The sequence below is a fragment of the Thalassophryne amazonica genome, chromosome 5 (assembly GCF_902500255.1).
Source record: "Thalassophryne amazonica chromosome 5, fThaAma1.1, whole genome shotgun sequence".
Lineage (NCBI taxonomy): Eukaryota > Metazoa > Chordata > Actinopteri > Batrachoidiformes > Batrachoididae > Thalassophryne > Thalassophryne amazonica.
The window spans coordinates 88,029,962-88,053,275 of NC_047107.1; the positions used below are offsets into that span (position 1 = coordinate 88,029,962).

The window sequence follows — 23,314 nt, forward strand, 5'->3', positions numbered from 1 at the left end:
GGAAAACATAGAGGAGATAAAGACCTCATTAAACCGTATATCAAAAGACATGTCTAGTTTAGACAAGTTGATGAGGAGATTAAAGAGCTCAAAAATCTTGTAAAGAGCAGGACAAGATTATTAAGAAGCTTGAACAACATGTGGATGAACTTGAACAATACTCTAGAAAAAGACGATGTTATAATATCTGGTTTAGAACAAAACATCGGTCTTATGCAAGAGTAGTGGATTCAGTGGAGCCAATGGGGAGGATGCACCACCTGAAGAACTTCAAACATTGGAACAACAAGTTACAATTTTTTTATATCAGAAAAGGTGTTGTCATCCATCAAGGACACTGTTTCAGATTGTCATACTATTCCATCGAAAGATAGTAAAAATAAACTATCTACCATTATTATACGATTTACAAGCAGAAAATACAAAAATGAATTATTAAGACAGGCAAAGAATCTGAAAGGAACAAGTGTCTATATAAATGAGCATCTAACGAAAAAAAAATGCACATATTGCTAGGGAAGCAAGACTACTAAAAAACAGAACCACATTGTTGCTACATGGGTCTGGAACTGTAGGGTGTGGATTAGAGTGAAAGAAGTAACAAATGGCATACAAATCAAAAACATGGATGACCTTACAAAATACAGACTTGAATAGACAATTAAGTATGACGCCAGTTGGTAATTTGACCAACATGGAAACAGGTGATAAAATATATGATATAGACACCAACACTGATGAAAGTATATTTGACTTAAAAACAATTGGTTGTGAGTCTTATATGGAAGAACAGCTAAATAGTGAAAAAAATTACAGAAGATACCCTGTCACTCATACATATAAACAGCCGAAGCTTGTATTGTAAAATGTCAAAAATAAAAGATTATTTAAATCAGTTTAAAAATAGATTTAGCATTGTTGCAATCACAGAATCTTGGCTTAAAGATGACCTCATGGCTGATGTTCAGATGGAGGGATATGAGCTGTATTTGTAAACAGAAGAGATAAAAAAGGCGGAGGTATTGCTTTGTACACAAAAACAGATCTGACATGTACACCTGTAGAAGAAATGACAATTATAGATGATGTCATAGAAGTTGTAACAGTGGAAATTGTACATGAAACATCTAAGAATATTCTAATCAGTTGTGTATACAGAGCACCAGACTCTTGTGCTGTGAAATTTACAGATAAATAATAGAATTATTCCATCAAATCAAAAACAAAACGCTTTTTATGTGTGGAGACTTTAACATTAATATAGACAGCTCCAGTTGCCAAAGAAAAAGTGATTTGTGAATTCAATGTATAGTTTGGGTTTATTCCCCTTGATAACAAAACCAACCAGAATTACATCGCAAAGTGCAACTGTAATTGACAATATATTCACAAATAGAACAGATGAAATGATTAAGAATGGGATCTTGATGACAGATCTTAGTGATCATTTACCAGTTTTTTCAATATTTAAATACAAAAATTGGTACAAGAAAAAAACTGTTATAAATTTTAAAAGAGATAAGTCAGTAAAAGCCTAAGAGGCATTAAATTATGACCTTAAAAATCAAAATTGGGAAGAAGTTTATGTCGGCGACGTTAATGTAGCATATACGAGGTCTATTAGAAAAGTATCCGACCTTATTATTTTTTTCAAAAACCATATGGATTTGAATCACGTGTGATTGCGTCAGACAAGCTTGAACCCTCGTGCGCATGCGTGAGTTTTTCCACGCCTGTCGGTTGCGTCATTCACCTGTGAGCAGGCTTTGAGTGAGGAGTGGTCCACCCCCTCATCGTTGTTTCATTGCCAGGAAATGGCGGAATGATTTGGGCTTTTTTTCCATCAGAATTTTTTCAGAAACTGTTAGAGACTGGCGGCTGGAAACCATTAGAAAAATTTATCTGGCTTTCAGTGAAAATGTTATGGGCTTGGTAGAGAATAAGGAGTGTTACTGTCGCTTTAAGGATGGCCCAGAGCGACTGGTGGTGCGCCGCGCTCTGAAGCCACCATCGACAGGCTGAACGAGCATTTCATTTCTAAACAGGATCTCTGTCTGGATCCGTGACCGTCGTGTGCCATTTCGCTGGTTATCACAAGAGCTGGACATCAACCATTTTCCGGCAGATTTCACTTTTAACAAGAGATCTTGTCATGGGAAAGCCGAGCGGAGGCTTCGCGCGTCACGATGGATTCGCTACTGGAGCGAGACAAAACCACCTCCGTTTGGTCTCACAGGACGGCTTTGAGATGGCGTTCAGACAGCTGTCGGTGGTTTTTCCATCGAGTGATTATCCGAGAAATTGTGGATGTGCCTGGACATGCCAGAACATGTCCCGTGAGGCTTCATCACGGCGTTGCTGTGCGCCATGCGGCACCGCCGTGACGTGCGAAGCCTCCGCGTCCTCTTTCCATGACAAAAACTCCTGTAACAGTGAAATGTGCCGTTCATTTCCAACTGGACACTGTGTTTTATCCGGGACCTCATCTGACTAGCACAGGAATTGTGAAAAGACGTGGACATCAGCTCTTTTTTGGCACATTGAGACGACGTGCAGAGGAATTCCGCGCGTCCAGGCACATCCACAATTTCTCGGATAATCACTCGATGGAAAAATCACCGACAGCTGTCTGAACGCCATCTCAAAGCCGTCCTGTGAGACCAAAATGGAAGTGGTTTTGTCTCGCTCCAGTAGCGAATCCATCGTGATGCGCGAAGCCTCCGCTCGGCTTTCCATGACAAAATCTCTTGTTAAAAGTTAAATCTGCCGGAAGATGGTTGATGTCCAGCTCTTGTGATAACCAGAGAAATGGCACACGATGGTCACGGATCCAGACAGCCATCCGTTTAGAAATGAAATGGTCGTTCAGCCTGTCGATGACGGCTTCGGAGCGTGGCACGCCCCACAGCCGCTGCGGGCTGTCCTTAAAGCGACAGTAGCACTCCTTATTCTCTACCAAGCCCGTAACATTTTCACCGAAAGCCAGATAAATTTTTCTAATGGTTTCCAGCTGCCAGTCTCTAACAGTTTCTGAAAAAATTCTGATGGAAAAAAAGCCCAAATCATTCCGCCATTTCCTGACAATGAAAATCCGCAGAGGGGGCGGGACCACTCCTCACTCAAAGCCTGCTCACAGGCGAATGACGCAACCGACAGGCGTGGAAAAACTCACGCATGCGCACGAGGGTTCAAGCTTGTCTGACGCAATCACACGCGATTCAAATCCATATGGTTTTTGAAAAAAATAATAAGGTCGGATACTTTTCTAATAGACCTTGTAATTCATTTATGAAAATACTGATGAAATCATATAATTAAAAACTGTAAATTAATACAAATTAGTAAGAAAAGAGTAAATAAACCATGGCGGACTAAGGGAATAACAAATGCTTGTGTAAAGAAAAATTATTTATATAGGTGCTTTTTAAAAATGCAAACAAAGTGTTATGTGTCGACGCGGGTTGAGGAGCGGACCTGCGTCTGACAGACCCCAGTGCTAAAACAACCAGAAAGCGGTTCCAATAACAAAACAATTTATTTTCCCCCTTTGGTGCATAACAAAGTGTACAAACAAAAACTGCGTCGGTCTGGCGGAGTGAAGGACGGCACGCTCTCCAGCGCCCAAAAGGATCGAAGCCCGGCGCTTCTGGACCCACGTTCACCGCCAAACACCCCCCAGGTGGACACGACAAACCGACTCTGCGAAGGATAGAAAAGGTGAGGTAAGTCAGCAGCTACAACTAATATCCTTCAAAAGGCACACACTATCAGCAACACATTCAGGTCCGAATTCAAGCTTTATGTAAATGAGCAGCTTCTCACACAGGTGGAGGATCATCAGTCCGCACGCCACGGCCGTGAGAAGCGAGCTACACAACTCTCATCAAGTTCAAATATACTGCGTAACAAAATACCAAGTTACTGTTAACAATTATTCAGATAATCAATCACCTCTGATGTGTGCTGACAGCATGTGTCCCTCACCCTTCCTCCTTCACAGGCACGATGTGTCAAACCCAGGCGCGGTCCTCAGCGTCTCACAAACGAACATCACAAGGTCGAGTTCCCTGCAATTCTGCTTGAATCACACATGACTTAAATGCAGAACGCCATCTCATTATCTGCTTCAGCTGAAAGTCTTTAAGGTTGCACGTGAGCACCATCCACAGGTGCTGCACATCATGTTGATGAGGGTGAAGGACTCTTCTGCCAGCACCTTCTCCACAGACAATAAATCAGTTTGCATACCACCTGGAGACCAAAGAAAAGAAAAGAACACCAAAATGTCCAGCCACACCCCCCAACACACAACACAAAGGAAACAGAACACAGATACAAAAAATATAAAAATAAACTATTGACAATAATTAGGAAACAAAAAAAAGATTATTATAGTGAACAATTAAATAAGAGTAAAGATAATATATTGGCAACATGGGGAATTATAAGTAGTGTGACTAAAAGTGATGGAGCGAAATCAACTTTTCCAAATTACTTTGTCAAGGAAAATAAAGAGATATGACATAAAAGAAGATGCAAATGAGTTTAATGATTATTTTTCAAATGTGGGATCAAGTCTGGTGGGAAATAACCTAATAGTAGAAGATAAATTAAATACACTTGTAAATACGGTCAATAGTATTTTCCTTGACAATGTGGAAAAAGATGAAATAAGAAATATTGTAAAAAACTGTGTAAGCAAAAGATCAACTGACTATGAAGATTTAGACATGATGACTGTAAAAAGTATAATAGAAACTGTTACTGAACCATTCACTTATATTTGTAATCTGTCTCTGTCAACAGGAATTTTCCCAGACGAAATGAAAATTGCCAAGGTAGTCCCATTATATAAAAACGGAGAGACAAACATAATTTTTCAAATTACAGGCCTGTGTCATTGCTTCCACAGTTTTCTAAAATTATGGAAAAAGTTTTTGTGACAAGGTTGGACAAATTCATTGAGAAACATCATATTTTAAATAATGTTCAGTATGGATTCAGAACAAAACATTCGACAGCTATGGCAATTATGGAATTAACAGAGAAAATATCAACAACAATAGATAATAAGGATTATGTTGTATTTTTATTGACCTGAAAAAAGCTTTTGATGTTATTGACTACTTAAGATTGCTTCACAAGTTACAATATGGAATTAGAGGTACTGCACATCAGTGAGTAAAAAGCTACTTAGAAAATAGAAAACAGTTTGTTCAGATAAATAATACTAAATCAGAAATGTGTAACATTATTTATGGAGTACCACAAGGGTCGGTACTTTGACCCAAACTGTTTATTTTGTATATCAATGACTTTGTGAATGCATCTAAAGTACTTGGCAGCATATTATTTGCTTATGATACAACATTATTTTACTCTGGATCAGATATACAGGAAGTAGTACAAGTGATAAATACAGAGTTGGAAAAAGTTAAACATTGGTTTGATATAAACAGATTGTCACTAAATCTTAATAAGACAAATTTCATATTGTTTAATGACAGAGTGGAAAAAAAATGATGTGTCATTAAAATAGATGAAATGGACATACAAAGGGTAAAAGAAATGAAATGTCTAGGAGTCATGATTGATGAAGATCTTACATGGAAGTCACACATAAATTACACAAAAGGAAAAATAGCGAAAGCCATTGCTGCTTTGCATAAAGTAAAATTTTCGTTGAATAGTTATGGTTTATTAACATTGTACAATTCATTGATTGTCCCATATTTAACTTATTGTGTAGAAATATGGGGATCAACATGTAAAACGTATACACAACCATTATTTATTCTGCAGAAAAGAGCTTTAAAAATGATTAGCAATAGTCGTTTTAGAGATCCATCTAATCCATTATTCATTAAGTATAGGGTACTTAAATTTCATGATTTAGTTGATTTGAAAATGTTACAAACAATGCACCTAGCTAATAAAAATACCTTACCAATAAACATTCAAAATATGTTTGAAAAAAGAGTAAGTAGTTATAATTTGAAGGGAATAGAAGTCTTTAAAAAACCAAGATTCAGAACCAAAGTAAAGGAACGGAGTATTGCAGTGAATGGTGTAAAATTATGGAACAACCTCAACAAAGAAATCAAAGAATCAAGGTCGCTTAAATGATTTAAAAAACGTATTAAACTAGATGTATTAAGTAAGTATGAAACTATGAAATAAGTCAGTGGGTTGTGGCAAAGTCTAAAATGTAATCTGTTAATAATGTCTAAAATGTTTTAAGTCTAAAATGTAACCTGTTAAAAATGTAATCTTTTAAATAATGGCTAAAATTATGAAATAAGTCAGTGGTATGTGACAAAGTCAAAAATGTAATCTGTTAAATAATGTTGAATAATGATGCTTAAAATTGAAAGACTGTATTGTAAAAAGGGGCAGAAAATATAAGACTTGTTCTTCCCTCTGCTCCTTTTCATTCAATGTCTTGTAATATATTCATTTCTGCTTTCTGTTTTTCTTTTAAAGGCTGGGATAGGCTCCAGCCCCCCGCGACCCTTAATTGGACTAAGCGGTAGAAGATGGATGGATGGATGGATGAATGAAATAAATATTGAAAAAAAAAGCGCTGTTTAAAAAAAAAGCATGCAAAATTGCACTAAAAAAAATCTGCGAAACTGCGAGGCTTCAAAAGGTGAACCGCGTTACAGCGAGGGACCACTGTATAATAATTAAAAAGAAAACAAAACAAAGATGAACCTCGATCAGCATTGACATTGAGTCAACTTAGTTCAGAAGCACTGGAGGTTGATGTGGAAGCAGCAGCACGATCCCCATGTTTGCCACGAAGGTGCCACTATAAGCTCATTCTTGTGGGCACTGCAAACATCCATCCATCCATCCATTTTCTTCCGCTTTATCCGGAGTCGGGTCGCGGGGGCAGCAGCTCAAGCAAAGCCGCCCAGACCTCCCGATCCACACACACCTCCCCCAGCTCCTCCGGGGGAACCCCAAGGCGTTCTCAAGCCAGCCGAGAGATGTAGTCCCTCCAGCGTGTCCTGAGTCTTCCCCGGGGCCTCCTCCCAATGGGATGTGCCCGGAGCACCTCTCCAGCGAGGCGTCCAGGGGGCATCCGGAAAAGATGCCTGAGCCACCTCAACTGATCCTTTCGACGTGGAGGAGCAGCGGCTCGACTCCGAGCTCCTCCCGAGTGACCAAGCTCCTCACCCTATCTCTAAGGGAGCGCCCAGCCACCCTGTGGAGGAAACTCATCTCGGCCGCTTGTACTCGTGATCTCGTTCTTTCGGTCATGAGCCAAATCTCATGACCATAGGTGAGGATCAGAATGCAGATTGATCGGTAAATCGAGAGCTTTGTCCCCCTACTCAGCTGTCTCTTCACCACAACGGTCCGATACAGCGACCGCATCACTCCAGATGCTGCACCGATCCGTCTATCGATCTCACGCTCCATCCGTCCCTCACTCGTGAACAAGACCCCGAGATACTTAAACCCCTCAACTTGAGGCAAGGACACTCCACCGACCTCAAGAGGGCAAAGCACCTTTTTCCGGTCGAGAACCATGGCCTCGGATTTGGAGGTGCTGATTTTCATCCCGGACGCTTCACACTCGGCTGCAAACCGCCCCAGTGCACGCTGAAGGTCCTGATTTGATGAAGCCAACAGAACCACATCGTCCGCAAACAGCAGAGACGAGATTCTGTGGTTCCCAAACCAGACCCCCTCTACACCCTGGCTACGCCTAGAAATTCTGTCCATAAAAATAATGAACAGTACCGGTGACAAAGGGCAGCCCTGGCGGAGGCCAACGTGCACTGGAAACAGGTTTGACTTACTACCGGCAATGCGAACCAAGCTCCTGCTGCAGTCATACAGGGACCTGCAAACACCGAACCTTAAAATAATGGGATAGGCTATTGTGATCATTTATAGCCCATTATTAAAAGCAAAATACTAGGCTATATATGCTTTTAAAATATGATATGAGCCAACCTAGGCTACAAGCTGCGTATTGGATGTTTAGTATATATGTATGTATAGGTGATGGTCTAGTGGTTAAGGTGTTGGGCTTGAGTCCAGAAGATCATGGGTTCAAATCCCCGCCTGACTGGAAAATCACTAAGGGCCCTTGGGCAAGGCCTTTAATCCCCTATTGCTCCCGGTGTGTAGTGAGCGCCTTGTATGGCAGCACCCTGACATCGGGGTGAATGTGAGGCATTATTGTAAAGTGCTTTGAGCGTCTGATACAGATGGAAAAGTGCTATATAAATGCAGTCCATTTATTTATTTAAAGAGTGCAACACTAATGCCTGATTTATGCTACTCTGTCTCTACCGATCTGTAGCCATGCAGAGTCCTCTACATCACTGCATACCCCCTCTGAACCCCTCTCTGTAGCCTGAAGTGCACCTCCCAAAAATTTAAACTACACGTCAAAATGACAGGAGGCTGCCCTGGCTGCGATTGGTCACTTTTCCTATTTCACTCCTTCCTCTCACGTCATATTTAAAGTTTGATTAAACATTTTTGTAGTGCGCACACGATTACATTTCGATCATGGATCAACTAGAGGATTGCTTGGTAGAAGAAGTCTGCAAATATGACCAACTTTACAACACAGAGTCGAAAAATTACAAAGACACTCAAATGACTACTCAGGGAGGGAAAATGTGCGTAATGTTGGATTGGAGGTTGATGGTTGTATAAAGAAGTGGAGGTCATTGAGGGACAAATTAGTCCAGAAAAAGGAAAAAAAAAAAAAAAAAAGACCAGCAGCAGTGGCAGAGCAGGTTGAAAGAAAGTCTCTGCCTTATTCTTCATGTGGCGCCCACAACTATTCTGGCGGTAAACTGTGTTGAGACACCCATTAATGTGATGGAAAACTTCAAAAGGGTCACACACACACGTCAGCGTGATTGTATGGTCACAGAGGTAGAGCTGCAGAAGCATGAAACAGGCTTCACACATGCTTTAGAAAAACGGGTCTACAATGCACATATACTGCTTGCCTGAGCATATTGTTACCCTTCCACCTCCAATGTTGTATTAGTATTATGGCACATTACAACCACTGTAGGGAATAAAAACAGACATAGAAGAGGCGGGGGAGGAGGAATGATTGGGTCCATAATTTATACAACAGTGATACAATTTTTGTAAGTTTACCTTTGCAACTAAGTACAACCCCAATTCCAATGAAGTTGGGGCATTATGTAAAATGTAAATAAAACTACAATACAATGATTTGCAAATCCTCTTCAACCTATATTCAACTGAATACACCACAAAGAAAAGATATTTAATGTTGAAACTGATAAACTTTGTTTTTGTGCAAATATTTGCTGATTTTGAAATGGATGCCGCAACATGTTTCAAAAAAGTGGGGACGGGGCAACAAAAGACTGGAAAGAGTGATGAATGCTCAAAGAATACCTGTTTGGAACATTCCACAGGTGAACAGTTTAATTGGAAACAGGTGAGTGTCATGATTGTGTATAAAAGGAGCATCCCCAAAAGGCTCAGTCGTTCACAAGCAACGATGGCTCAGGAACACTTCAGAAAACCATTGTCAGTTTAACACAGTTCATCGCTACATCTACAAGTGCAAGTTAAACTCTACCATGCAAAGTGAAAGCCATACATCCACAACATCCAGAAATGCCACCGCCTTCTCTGGGCCCGAGCTCATTTGAAATGGACAGACACAAAGTGGAAAAGTGTGTTGTGGTCTGATGAGTCCACATTTCAAATTGTTTTTGGAAATCATGGACATCATGTCCTCCGAACAAAAGAGGAAAAAGACCATCCAGATTGTTACAGCGCTAAGTTCAAAGCCAGCATCTGTGATGGTATGGGGGTGTGTTAGTTGCCCATGGCATGGGCAACTTACACATCTGTGATGGCACCATCAATACTGAAAGGTACACCCAGGTTTGGAGCAACACATGCTGCCATTCATGCAACGTCTTTTTCAGGGACGTCCCTGCTTATTTCAGCAAGGACAATGCCAAGCCACATTCTGCACGTGTTACAACAGCGTTTCTTCGTAGTAAAAGAGTGCGGGTACTAGACTGGCCTGCCTGCAGTCCAGACCTGTCACCCATTGAAAATGTGTGCGCATTATGAAGCCCAAAATATGACAACGGAGACCCCGGACTGTTAAACAACTGAAGTCGTTCATCAAGCAAGAATGGGAAAGAATTCCACCTACAAAGCTTCAACATTAGTGTCCTCAGTTCCCAAAGTGCTTATTGAGTGTTGTTAGAAGGAAAGGTGATGTAACACAGTGGTAAACATACCACTGTCCCAGCTTTTTTGAAATGTGTTGCAGGCATCCATTTCAAAATGACCAAATATTTTCACAAAACAATAAAGTTTATTAGTTTGAAGATTAAATATCTTGTCTTTGTGGTGTATTCAACTGAATATCAATCAATCAATCAATTTTTTTTTATATAGCGCCAAATCACAACAAAACAGTTGCCCCAAGGCGCTTTATATTGTAAGGCAAGGCCATACAATAATTATGTAAAACCCCAACGGTCAAAACGACCCCCTGTGAGCAAGCACTTGGCTACAGTGGGAAGGAAAAACTCCCTTTTAACAGGAAGAAACCTCCAGCAGAACCAGGCTCAGGGAGGGGCAGTCTTCTGCTGGGACTGGTTGGGGCTGAGGGAGAGAACCAGGAAAAAGACATGCTGTGGAGGGGAGCAGAGATCGATCACTAATGATTAAATGCAGAGTGGTGCATACAGAGCAAAAAGAGAAAGAAACAGTGCATCATGGGAACCCCCCAGCAGTCTACGTCTATAGCAGCATAACTAAGGGATGGTTCAGGGTCACCTGATCCAGCCCTAACTATAAGCTTAGCAAAAAGGAAAGTTTTAAGCCTAATCTTAAAAGTAGAGAGGGTGTCTGTCTCCCTGATCTGAATTGGGAGCTGGTTCCACAGGAGAGGAGCCTGAAAGCTGAAGGCTCTGCCTCCCATTCTACTCTTACAAACCCTAGAACTACAAGTAAGCCTGCAGTCTGAGAGCGAAGCGCTCTATTGGTGGTGATATGGTACTACGAGGTCCCTAAGGATAAGATGGGACCTGATTATTCAAAACCTTATAAGTAAGAAGAAGAATTTTAAATTCTATTCTAGAATTAACAGGAAGCCAATGAAGAGAGGCCAATATGGGTGAGATATGCTCTCTCCTTCTAGTCCCCGTCAGTACTCTAGCTGCAGCATTTTGAATTAACTGAAGGCTTTTTTAGGGAACTTTTAGGACAACCTGATAATATGAATTACAATAGTCCAGCCTAGAGGAAATAAATGCATGAATTAGTTTTTCAGCATCACTCTGAGACAAGACTTTCTGATTTTAGAGATATTGCGTAAATGCAAAAAAGCAGTCCTACATATTTGTTTAATATGCGCTTTGAATGACATATCCTGATCAAAAATGACTCCAAGATTTCTCACAGTATTACTAGAGGTCAGGGTAATGCCATCCACAGTAAGGATCTGGTTAGACACCATGTTTCTAAGATTTGTGGGGGCCAAGTACAATAACTTCAGTTTTATCTGAGTTTAAAAGCAGGAAATTAGAGGTCATCCATGTCTTTATGTCTGTAAGACATCCTGCAGTTTAGCTAATTGGTGTGTGTTGTCTGGCTTCATGGATAGATAAGCTGGGTATCATCTGCGTAACAATGAAAATTTAAGCAATACCGTCTAATAATACTGCCTAAGGGAAGCATATATAAAGTGAATAAAATTGGTCCTAGCACAGAACCTTGTGGAACTCCATAATTAACTTTAGTCTGTGAAGAAGATTCCCCATTTACATGAACAAATTGTAATCTATTAGACAAATATGATTCAAACCACCGCAGCGCAGTGCCTTTAATACCTATGGCATGCTCTAATCTCTGTAATAAAATTTTATGGTCAACAGTATCAAAAGCAGCACTGAGGTCTAACAGAACAAGCACAGAGATGAGTCCACTGTCCGAGGCCATAAGAAGATCATTTGTAACCTTCACTAATGCTGTTTCTGTACTATGATGAATTCTAAAACCTGACTGAAACTCTTCAAATAGACCATTCCTCTGCAGATGATCAGTTAGCTGTTTTAACAACTACCCTTTCAAGAATTTTGAGAGAAAAGGAAGGTTGGAGATTGGCCTATAATTAGCTAAGATAACTGGGTCAAGTGATGGCTTTTTAAGTAATGGTTTAATTACTGCCACCTTAAAAGCCTGTGGTACATAGCCAACTAACAAAGATAGATTGATCATATTTAAGATCGAAGCATTAAATAATGGTAGGGCTCCTTGAGCAGCCTGGTAGGAATGGGGGTCTAATAAACATGTTGATGGTTTGGATGAAGTAACTAATGAAAATAACTCAGACAGAACAATCGGAGAGAAAGAGTCTAACCAAATACCGGCATCACTGAAAGCAGCCAAAGATAACGATACGTCTTTGGGATGGTTATGAGTAATTTTTTCTCTAATAGTTAAAATTTTGTTAGCAAAGAAAGTCATGAACTCATTACTAGTTAAAGTAATGGAATACTCAGCTCATAGAGCTCTGACTCTTTGTCAGCCTGGCTACAGTGCTGAAAAGAAACCTGGGGTTGTTCTTATTTTCTTCAATTAGTGATGAGTAGAAAGGATGTCCTAGCTTTACGAGGGCTTTTTTATAGAGCAACAAGCTCTTTTTCCAGGCTAAGTGAAGATCTTCTAAATTAGTGAGACGCCATTTCCTCTCCAACTTACGGGTTATCTGCTTTAAGCTACGAGTTTGAGAGTTATACCATGGAGTCAGACACTTCTGATTTAAAGCTCTCTTTTTCAGAGGAGCTACAGCATCCAAAGCTGTCTTCAATGAGGATGTAAAACTATTGACGAGATACTCTATCTCCCTTACAGAGTTTAGGTAGCTACTCTGCACTGTGTTGTTATATGGCATTAGAGAACATAAAGAAGGAATCATATCCTTAAACCTAGTTACAGCGCTTTCTGAAAGACTTCTAGTGTAATGAAACTTATTCCCTACTGCTGGGTAGTCCATCAGAGTAAATGTAAATGTTATTAAAAAATGATCAGACAGAAGGGAGTTTTCAGGGAATACTGTTAAGTCTTCTATTTCCATACCATAAGTCAGAACAAGATCTAAGATATGATTAAAGTGGTGGGTGGACTCATTTACTTTTTGAGCAAAGCCAATAGAGTCTAATAATAGATTAAATGCAGTGTTGAGGCTGTCATTCTCAGCATCTGTGTGGATGTTAAAATCGCCCACTATAATTATCTTATCTGAGCTAAGCACTAAGTCAGACAAAAGGTCTGAAAATTCACAGAGAAACTCACAGTAACGACCAGGTGGACGATAGATAATAACAAATAAAACTGGTTTTTGGGACTTCCAATTTGGATGGACAAGACTAAGAGACAAGCTTTCAAATGAATTAAAGCTCTGTCTGGGTTTTTGATTAATTAATAAGCTGGAATGGAAGATGCTGCTAATCCACCGCCCCGGCCCGTGCTACGAGCATTCTGACAGTTAGTGTGACTCGGGGGTGTTGACTCATTTAAACTAACATATTCATCCTGCTGTAACCAGGTTTTCTGTTAGGCAGAATAAATCAATATGTTGATCAATTATTATATCATTTACCAACAGGGACTAGAAGAGAGAGACCTAATGTTTAATAGACCACATTACCTGTTTTAGGTCTGTGGTGCAGTTGAAGGTGCTATATTATTTTTCTTTTGAATTTTATGCTTAAATAGATTTTTGCTGGTTATTGGTAGTCTGGGAGCAGGCACCGTCTCTACGGGGATGGGGTAATGAGGGGATGGCAGGGGGAGAGAAGCTGCAGAGAGGTGTGTAAGACTACAACTCTGCTTCCTGGTCCCAACCCTGGATAGTCACGGTTTGGAGGATTTAAGAAAATTAGCCAGATTTCTAGAAATGAGAGCTGCTCCATCCAAAGTGGGATGGATGCCGTCTCTCCTAACAAGACCAGGTTTTCCCCAGAAGCTTTGCCAATTATCTATGAAGCCCACCTCATTTTTTGGACACCACTCAGACAGCCAGCAATTCAAGGAGAACATGCGGCTAAACATGTCACTCCCGGTCCGATTGGGGAGGGGCCCAGAGAAAACTACAGAGTCCGACATTGTTTTTGCAAAGTTACACACCGATTTAATGTTAATTTTAGTGACCTCCGATTGGCGTAACCGGGTGTCATTACTGCCGACGTGAATTACAATCTTACCAAATTTACGCTTAGCCTTAACCAGCAGTTTTCAAATTTCCTTCAATGTCCGCCTGCTCTGGCCCCCGGAAGACAATTGACTATGGTTGCTGGTGTCGCTAACTTCACATTTCTCAAAACAGAGTCGCCAATAACCAGAGTTTCATCCTCGGCGGGTGTGTCGTCGAGTGGGGAAAAACGGTTAGAGATGTGAACGGGTTGGCGGTGTACACGGGGCTTCTGTTTAGGGCTACGCTTCCTCCTCACAGTCACCCAGTCAGCCTGCTTTCCCGGCTGCTCGGGATCTGCCAGGGGGGAACTAACGGCGGCTAAGCTACCTTGGTCCGCACCGACTACAGGGGCCTGGCTAGCTGTAGAATTTTCCACGGTGCGGAGCCGAGTCTCCAATTCGCCCAGCCTGGCCTCCAAAGCTACGAATAAGCTACCCTTATTACAAGTACCATTACTGCTAAAGGAGGCCGAGGAATAACTAAACATTTCACACCCAGAGCAGAAAAGTGCGGGAGAGACAGGAGAAGCCGCCATGCTAAATCGGCTAAGAGCTAGTAGCTACGCTAAGCTAGCGGATTCCTAAAAACACGCAAAGTGAATAATGTGTAAATAATTTAGAGGTGATTCAGCAGAAGGAGTGCTTTAGTTAAGGCACGTAAAGATTACACTGGAAACAAATCGTAATCTAGATAACTAGATCAATCTAACTGCGCAGATTAAACAGCTAACAGATACAGAAAAACACCGCTGTGCTCCGGAACAGGAAGTGATACAATACCGCAGTGAGAGCCAACCACCAGTAGGTTGGCTCTATAATATAGGTTGAAGAGGATTTGCAAATCATTGTATTCTGCTTTTATTTATATTTTATACAGCGTCCCAACTTCATTGGAATTGGGGTTGTAGATGGCGCTTTTCTATCTGCATCAGAAGCTCAAAGCACTTTACAGTCATGCCTCACATACACCCATTCACACAGACACACTCACACACCGATGTCAGGGCCTGCCATGGAAGGAGCTCACTACACACCGGGAACAACTAGGGCGGTGTTCTGGCCTGGCTGGGTTTTGAACTGAGGATCCTCCTGTCTGAAGCCCACACATAACTACTAGACCATCACCCCTGTGGTGGTGACTGTGAGTTGAATTAACACTTAGGATGCTGCTGTGTGTTCATATATATTTTTTTTTATTTAACATTGCAGTTGTTGAATACTTCCAAAAAAAAAGAGAGAACTTTTAAAGGTGGCTGGTTCTCTGCAGGCCCTGAGACCCACGGGAGTTGTCACCTGCCTCCAGATTCTGTAGCATGAAGTGCATAAGAGTCTATGATTACCCCTGGACAGGACGCCAGTCCAATGTGAATTATTTTCCCATGGCAAGGCTGGTACTCATTTACAGCTGGGTGGCTGTGATAATGCAGAATCTCAATTCTACCCCTTGGCCCTTCCCCTCCGTTTTGCATGGGCACAAGAGGACAATTCTCTTTTTGGAGCAAGGCGGAGGGGAAGGTGGAGGGCTACAAACCCCTCCAAACTGAGGGAATCTGGATGCACACTCCGTTTGGAGGAGTAGGAGCTTACAGCTGTCTCGAAAGAAACAAACATGCCACCAAAAGAACCGCACAAATGAAAGCAGCTTTCATTACAAATTACTTTGTTTAGAAAGTTATAACTTGCCAGAAAACTTTACAGGCAATTGCCTATGACACCAACGTGCATGCTGCTGGATGCATGTTGCGTATATTGTCGATCTGAAGAATACCGTAACTTTGCTCGTGCGCTGAGGCGTTATAATGCATATACACACGAACGCTACAATAAGACACTTTTTGTTGGACCCGAAGAGCGCTCCTGGGTGAAGAGGAGCTTCATCCTGGACCCGGCCCTCCTGGCCGATTTCTACCCGCCGACATCCGGACAAACCTGGTCGGGCGCCAGGAGGCGCCCGTTGAGGGGGGGGTCCTGTTGTGTGGGCCGCTGAAGAGGAGGTACTGCTGGCCCACCACCAGAGGGCGTCCTGCCTGAAGTGCGGGCTTCAGGCACGTGAGGGCGCCGGAGCACCGGGAGTGGCAGCTGTCACTCATCAACAACACAGCTGTCACTCATCATCATCATCCACACCTCCATAAGAGCCGGGCAGCATCTTCACCTCACTGCCGAGAAATCGTCTACCGTTAAGTAAACGTCTCAGCCTTTGATTACATACAGTAGTAACATTTTTACTTCTGTACTTACTGACATTATTCAGAGTTTGCAGACTGTTAGTTGTTACTTCAGGATCTGTACAAACTCCGTGATTGAGAGGTGGAGGTGCTTTCCACCTTTGTGTTGAACTGTTTGCTGGGTGTTCATACACCCACCATCACCTGTCTGTTCTTCCTGCCAGCAGTACCTGATCTGACAGCCGGAGGCAGTGGCCACCTGGGGACCCAGTGCTTGGCAGCTCCGGGATTGCTTCAGGTCCGGTGGAGTGGAAGGCGTGTGGGATCCGGCTCTTTTCTGGACGGGCGTCTCCTATCCTCGAGCCTGCTCACACACCACCGTAACTTATTTGACTGGTGATCTCAATTGTGTTGTCTGTTGCTCTGTTGTGCACATTCACAACATTCAGTTGTTATATTTGGCTTATTCCATTGTCTGTTCATTTGCGCCCCCTGTTGTGGGTCCGTGTTCCTACACTTTTCACAACACTTTTATTTCACTTTTACCCCAGCTCTCTACCCAATCACAACGCTCCGGTCAGGTGGAGGTCTTGGAAAATAAAGCAGTGCTGACTTATGGTTTTGATTTATAAATAACATTAATACCGAGAGAATAACTCCATTAATGTCAATTCTGTCATTTGTACAAAGTTAAAATATAACATATCTTTTAATGTTGAATAATGTACTAATTCTGAATTTTTGTAAAAAACACAGACAGATCGCAAAGGATTCTGGGTAAAATGTGCCTCTGCTAAACACTGATTGGTTCAGTCATTCATTATGTAAACCAACACGTTAATGTGACATGTGTCGTGTGTTGGTGTTTACAGATAAATGTGCTTTTGTAAAATATTCCATTTTTTTATTTGTAAAAACAGGCATTTTTACGGAGCCCTGGAAGTGTCATTGCAAAATGTTTTGCATGTGGAGAGAATGTGCGCTCATTTTATTTTATTGTGTGCACATTTTATGATGTTGTGCACACGTTTTATTATATTGTGCACATGTTTTATTATACTGTAAAATGTGAACTCAATATTGTCTTGACACATAAAAGTTGGCCGCCCTATTGACGTTTCAAATCCCGCAAAACCTCGGAGAGTGTGGCACGCGGCGAGATCTCAGTAACATTGAGAACTGCATTGAGATCCTCTGATCACGCTGCAATTTAACTGCTGCACACACACAACACCATTAACATCGCAACATAAAACTATTTTTATATTGTGCCTAAAACTCTCGTGAATATTTTCTCTGGGTTTATAGACGTTGTTATTGTGTGTGTTTTATGTAAATATGCAAGAATCACAGGCTGTCTCTCCGTTATTTTCAGTGGGAGCTGCTGTGAGCTACAATTGCTTCCTGATCATGTCGTTCTGGAGGAAAGTGAAGTTTTCTCTTTAACGTCTTGATTATTGTTCTTTACAACTGTTTGTCCTCTTTGTTCGAGACTAATATATATAATATGTCTGAAATTCGGTTTGCGTTTATTAAATTCCACGCAGATTAAACTTAACAGACACGGATTATTGTTATAACTGTTTTAGCAGGTTTTCAGGGTATCATGCAGCAGTCTCTTATTAACGTAACACAAAAAGGATAAAAAATACATTTTTGTAGTATAATATTAATATACAACTGTCATTGTGTTGATTCTCTATATGTTGTTTGACTGCAGCGACTCTCTGGCACGCAAGGGATTATGGGAAACGTCAATAGGGCAAATGAACACTACTGGCCAGTAGTAGTGGTTCTCCTTTGCCTGCAGAGGATTGAGTGGTTTCTTCTTAAAGCATCTCTTCTCAGTTTTGCAGAGGGTAGAACTACATATCAGCTACATAATGTTCCACATTATCAGTCTAAAAATTTTGCGCAAGATAATTAGTCCGACAATGGTTTTTAAAGTTATCTAAAAAGATAATCCGATAATGAAAACATTATCTTCGATAATTATCAGTTATCGGATTATCGGAACTGTGCCCACCGCTGACGATAAGCACGTTAATTTGTATGTTCGTAAATCTTTGGATAATAGTGATGCTGTAACGCGTGTGTATTTTGTAAACAAACAGGGAGCCCTGAGCACACTCGTCTCCTGATAAGCTTTCAGGCAGAAAATGAGGAGAAGTTTCACTAATGGGAATAAGTTGGAAAATATATACACACACACACACACACACACACACACACACACACACACACACACACACACACACACACACACACACACACACACACACACACACACGTATATGTGTAACACATAACCTGATGTCCTAATAGACTACTATTATTTAAAGGAAATTTCTAAAGGAAACAGGGCTGGATGCAAAAAAAATGGGAGAATTTGAAAAAGAAATATAAGTTTCACAGAACTAGATGCAGCCCATAACATACATACAGGTGCTGGTCATATAATTAGAATATCATGAAAAAGTTGATTTATTTCAGTAATTCCATTCAAAAAGTGAAACTTGTATAATGTGTACATTCATTCCACACAGACTGATATATTTCAAGTGTTTATTTATTTTCATTACTAATTAATTAATCAATTAATTACTAATCAATCAAGTAATGATTAATCAATTAACAATATTAATTAATACTATTATTAATTATTAATAGTATTATTAACAGTAATTATTAATACTGATTATTCTTATTATTATAAATTACTAATTAATTAAATTAATTATTAATACCACAAAATTCTCCCGACATGATTGCGATGCGTCGAAGAAATCTGCGACTTCTTCTTTTTCTTTGCATTTACGCAGAAAGGCGAGAAAATAAAAAGAGCAAACAGGCTACGGCAACAAGTTTCGCTTCGGTTGCCATGTTGACAAACAGTGAAGACGGAAGTTTGAGACGGGCAGGTCCCCCCCCCCCCCCCAAGGTGGAGGGGTGTCTCAATTCATAGGGCTAGAGGCATACCCCTTCACCTTACCCCTTGTTTTAAAGGCGTCAGCATAGGGGTAGGGGTAGGGCCAAGGAGAAGGGGTACAAAAGAGAATTGAGATTGGGCTTAAGTGTTTTCTCCAACACCACAGGCAGGTTGGATTCAAACACTGTAAGGATTCTTTTTTATTCAAATTATCACTTGTACAGTATAGACAGCTTTCTTTATACAAATCAAAGGATGATACATTAACATTCCTAAGTCATTGAATATGTCTTGGACTTCATTTAAATCAAAAAGCGTCATATTCTGGATATATATACACACATACATATATACACACACCTTCAACCGCTTACTCCAATTAAGGGTCACGGGGGGGAGATACACCCTGGACAGGACACCGGTCTGACGCAGGGCCACATATAGACAAACAAACACATTCACACCCACCCCTACGGACAATACGTTTCCAGTCCACCTAACCTGCATGTCTTTGGATGTGGGAGGAAGTCAGAGCACCCACGTAAACACGCGGAGAATATGCAAACTCCACACAGAAAGGCCACAAGTAGGACTCAGTTCCATGACCTTCTCGCTGTGAGGCAACAGTGCTAAGCCACCTTGTTGCCCTAAAATATATATATATATAATATACACACACACACACACACACATTTTTGTAGTATATTATTATACTCACTGTATATATATATATATATATATATATATATATATATATATATATATATATATATATATATATATATATATATATATATATATATATATATATATATATAAATATGGAAATAAACAGGCACCCAAATGTAAAAATTTAACTATAAACAATAAGGAAATTGAGTTAGTAACAGAGAATAAATTTTTAGGTGTTATAATTGATAATAAACTTAGCTGGAAACCACATATATATTATGTGAAATCAAAATTGTCAAAAACTATAGCCATTTTGTATAAAGCCAAAGACCTACTGCCGCAAGAAGGGTTACTTACTTTATATCATTCTCTGATGGTACCATATATGACATATTGTGTTGAGTCATGGGGAAACACTTACAAATCAAATATTCCTTTTGCAAAAACGAGCCATACGAATCATCTGCAATAAACAATATCGTAAACCAACTCATTCTCTATTTGTGTCTTTAAATTTATTAAAATTCATTGATTTGGTCGATTACATTACAATTCAAACTTTATTTCGAGCGAAAAACCAAGCCTTACCGAGACATGTCCAGAGTCTGTTCCGATTGAGGGAATCCAGATATAGTTTAAGAGGTTGTGCAATTTTTATGAAACCACCAGTAAGAACAAATGTAAAGGGTTTTTGTGTGTCTGTGGTTGGGGTGAGGAAATGGAACAAATGTTCAACAGAGGTTAGAATGAGTAGTACCTTAGTGAGATTTAAGAAACTACTCAAAAGAACATTATGTCTAAGTATCATAAAGAAGCAATATAATTTGATTTATATGGAATGTTCAATTTATAAGTGGGACTTATTGTATATTTGAATGTGTGGGTATGTATATGCGTATGTAGATATATAGATATGGGTAGGTGTATATGTATATAAGTGACTGTGTATATGTATGTATATATTTATGTTTGTAAAGTATATACGTATGTATATAGGTATATGTGGCACAGCCCAAGCAGAGGGTCACCCCCAAGAGCCTGGTCTGCTTGAGGTTTCTTCCTTATAGGGAGTTTTTCCTCACCACAGTTGCCTAGTGCTTGCTCTGGGGGTTGGTAAGGTTAGTCCTTACTGGCGTAAAGTGCCTTGATTCGACTTTCTTATGATCTGGTACTATATAAATATAATTATAAGTGAATAGTATATTGATGTGTATGTCTGTGTGTCGACATGTAGTAGTGAATTTATATTTATGTAAATATGACTGATTAGAATTGTTGGACTTGTACTAGCAGGGGTGGGCGCTAATAAGCTTTGCTTCAGCCCACACCCTTTCGGACTCACTAGTTTTGTCTGTGTTTGTTTGTGGAATTGTTCATTTTTTTCTATTTGAATATTTTGTGTGCCGAATTAAAAAACTTTGTCACTTTGTCACTTTGTCGCATCTATCCTCCCTTCAATACGGTGCAGTTGTCGTGTCCCCTTTGCAGAAGAGCACCCCCAGAGTATGATGTTTCCACCCCCATGCTTCACGGTTGGGATGGTTTTCTTGGGGTTGTTCTCATCCTCTAAACATGGTAAGTGGAGTTGATTCCAAAATGCTCTATTCTGGTCTCATCTGACCACATGACCTTCTCCCATGCCTCCTCTGGATCATCCAGATGGTCACTGGTGAACTTCAAATGGGCCTGGACATATGCTGGCTTGAGCAGCGGGACCTAGCTGCCCTGCAGGATTTTAAACCATGACAGCATCATGTGTTACTAATGTAATCTTTGTGACTGTGGTCCCAGCTCTCTTCAGGTCATTGACCAGGTCCTCCTGTGTAGTTCTGAGCTTTCTCATAATCATCCTTACCCCACAAAGTGAGATCTTGCATGGAATCCCAGACCGAGGGAGATTGACAGTCATCTTGTGTTTCTTCCACTTTCTAATAAATAATCATAACAGTTGTCTTCTACCAAGCTGCTTGCCTGTTGTCCTGTAGTCCATCCCAGCCTTGTGCAGGTCTACAGTTTTGTCCCTGGTGTCCTTAGACAGCTCTTTGGTCTTGGCTATGGTGGACAGGTTGGAGTGTGTGAACAGGTGTCTTTTATACAAGTAACAAGTTCAAACAGGTGCAATTAATACAGGTAAAGAGTGCAGAATAAGAGGGCTTCTTAAAGAAAAATTAACAGGTCTGTGTGAGCTAGAATTCTTGCTGGTTGGTAGGGGGTCAAATACTTATTTGCAGCAGTAACATACAAATAAATTATTTAAAAAAATCATACATTTTAATTTCTGGATTTTTTTTTTTTTTTTAGATTATGTCTCTCACAGTGGACATGCACCTAAGATGAAAATTTCAGACCCCTCCATGATTTCTAAGTGGGAGAACTTGCAAAATCGCAGGGTGTTCAAATACTTATTTTCCTCACTGTACACACACACACACACACACACACACACACACACACACACACACACACACACACACACACACACACACACACACACACACACACAGGCATGTGAGAATTGCACGTTTTTGCGTAGACTTTTCTTAATTTCTCCCGAAGTGTTTTGAATGAGGTATAAATTAGCTTGTTTTGATGGTGCATGTTAGATGTTGTAAAAAAAAAAAAAAAAAAAAAAATTATGACAATCGTATGCTTATAGAGTACCACCATAAATGGGCGCAAATTGCTGTAAAGCAGTCAAACTAAAAAAAAACAAGCACTTGCTTTGTATTGGTGCCTAACCACAGCCAAAATCTGCAGAAAGGAATAACAGAAAAGGACAAAACTGGTGATTTGGATGCCAGGAACACTGACAGAGAAGCAGGCCTCAGGTACTCGTGGGATTGGAGGTGGTGTGACAATTAGTAATAAAAGCAAAATTTTACTTCATGGACCACAGCAGGAGATTCTGTGACATAAAAACTGCATTACCAGTAGTGGGGCAGCATAACTTTTTTTTGTTGTTGGTTGTTTGTTTTGTTTTCTTAAGAATTGTGCATTTGGTGATAAAAGCACCAAATTTGGCACAAATGTAGCCAAACATATTTAAAAAAAATCTGGATATTGAGCCATCCTGAATTTTCATCATGGCTGCCGTGGCAGCCATTTTCCAAATGAAATTCGAAAAATGCTCCAATCGCATTGAAAAATATACCACATTTGTCTGATCATCACAATTCCAAAAAGTATAGTTTGGACTATCTTTGACTTAATGTTATGGATTCATGGCAAAACTCAGTTTGAGTTCGTACATGGGTTAAAAACTGAAGTTGCTCCAATTTTGGTAAAAAGTGATGCAAGCTATTGTTTT

The 23,314-nt window shown here is 40.4% G+C and overlaps 1 long non-coding RNA gene across 1 annotated transcript; it reads left to right on the top strand.

Annotated features, from left to right (window-relative positions):
- The first annotated feature begins 789 nt into the window (after positions 1 to 789).
- LOC117509831 lies at positions 790 to 23,112 on the top strand. The gene is made up of 3 exons (XR_004560551.1): positions 790 to 800; positions 4,935 to 4,947; positions 22,994 to 23,112. It is a non-coding gene; the product is annotated as an uncharacterized LOC117509831 (long non-coding RNA).
- The last annotated feature ends 202 nt before the right edge of the window (positions 23,113 to 23,314 follow it).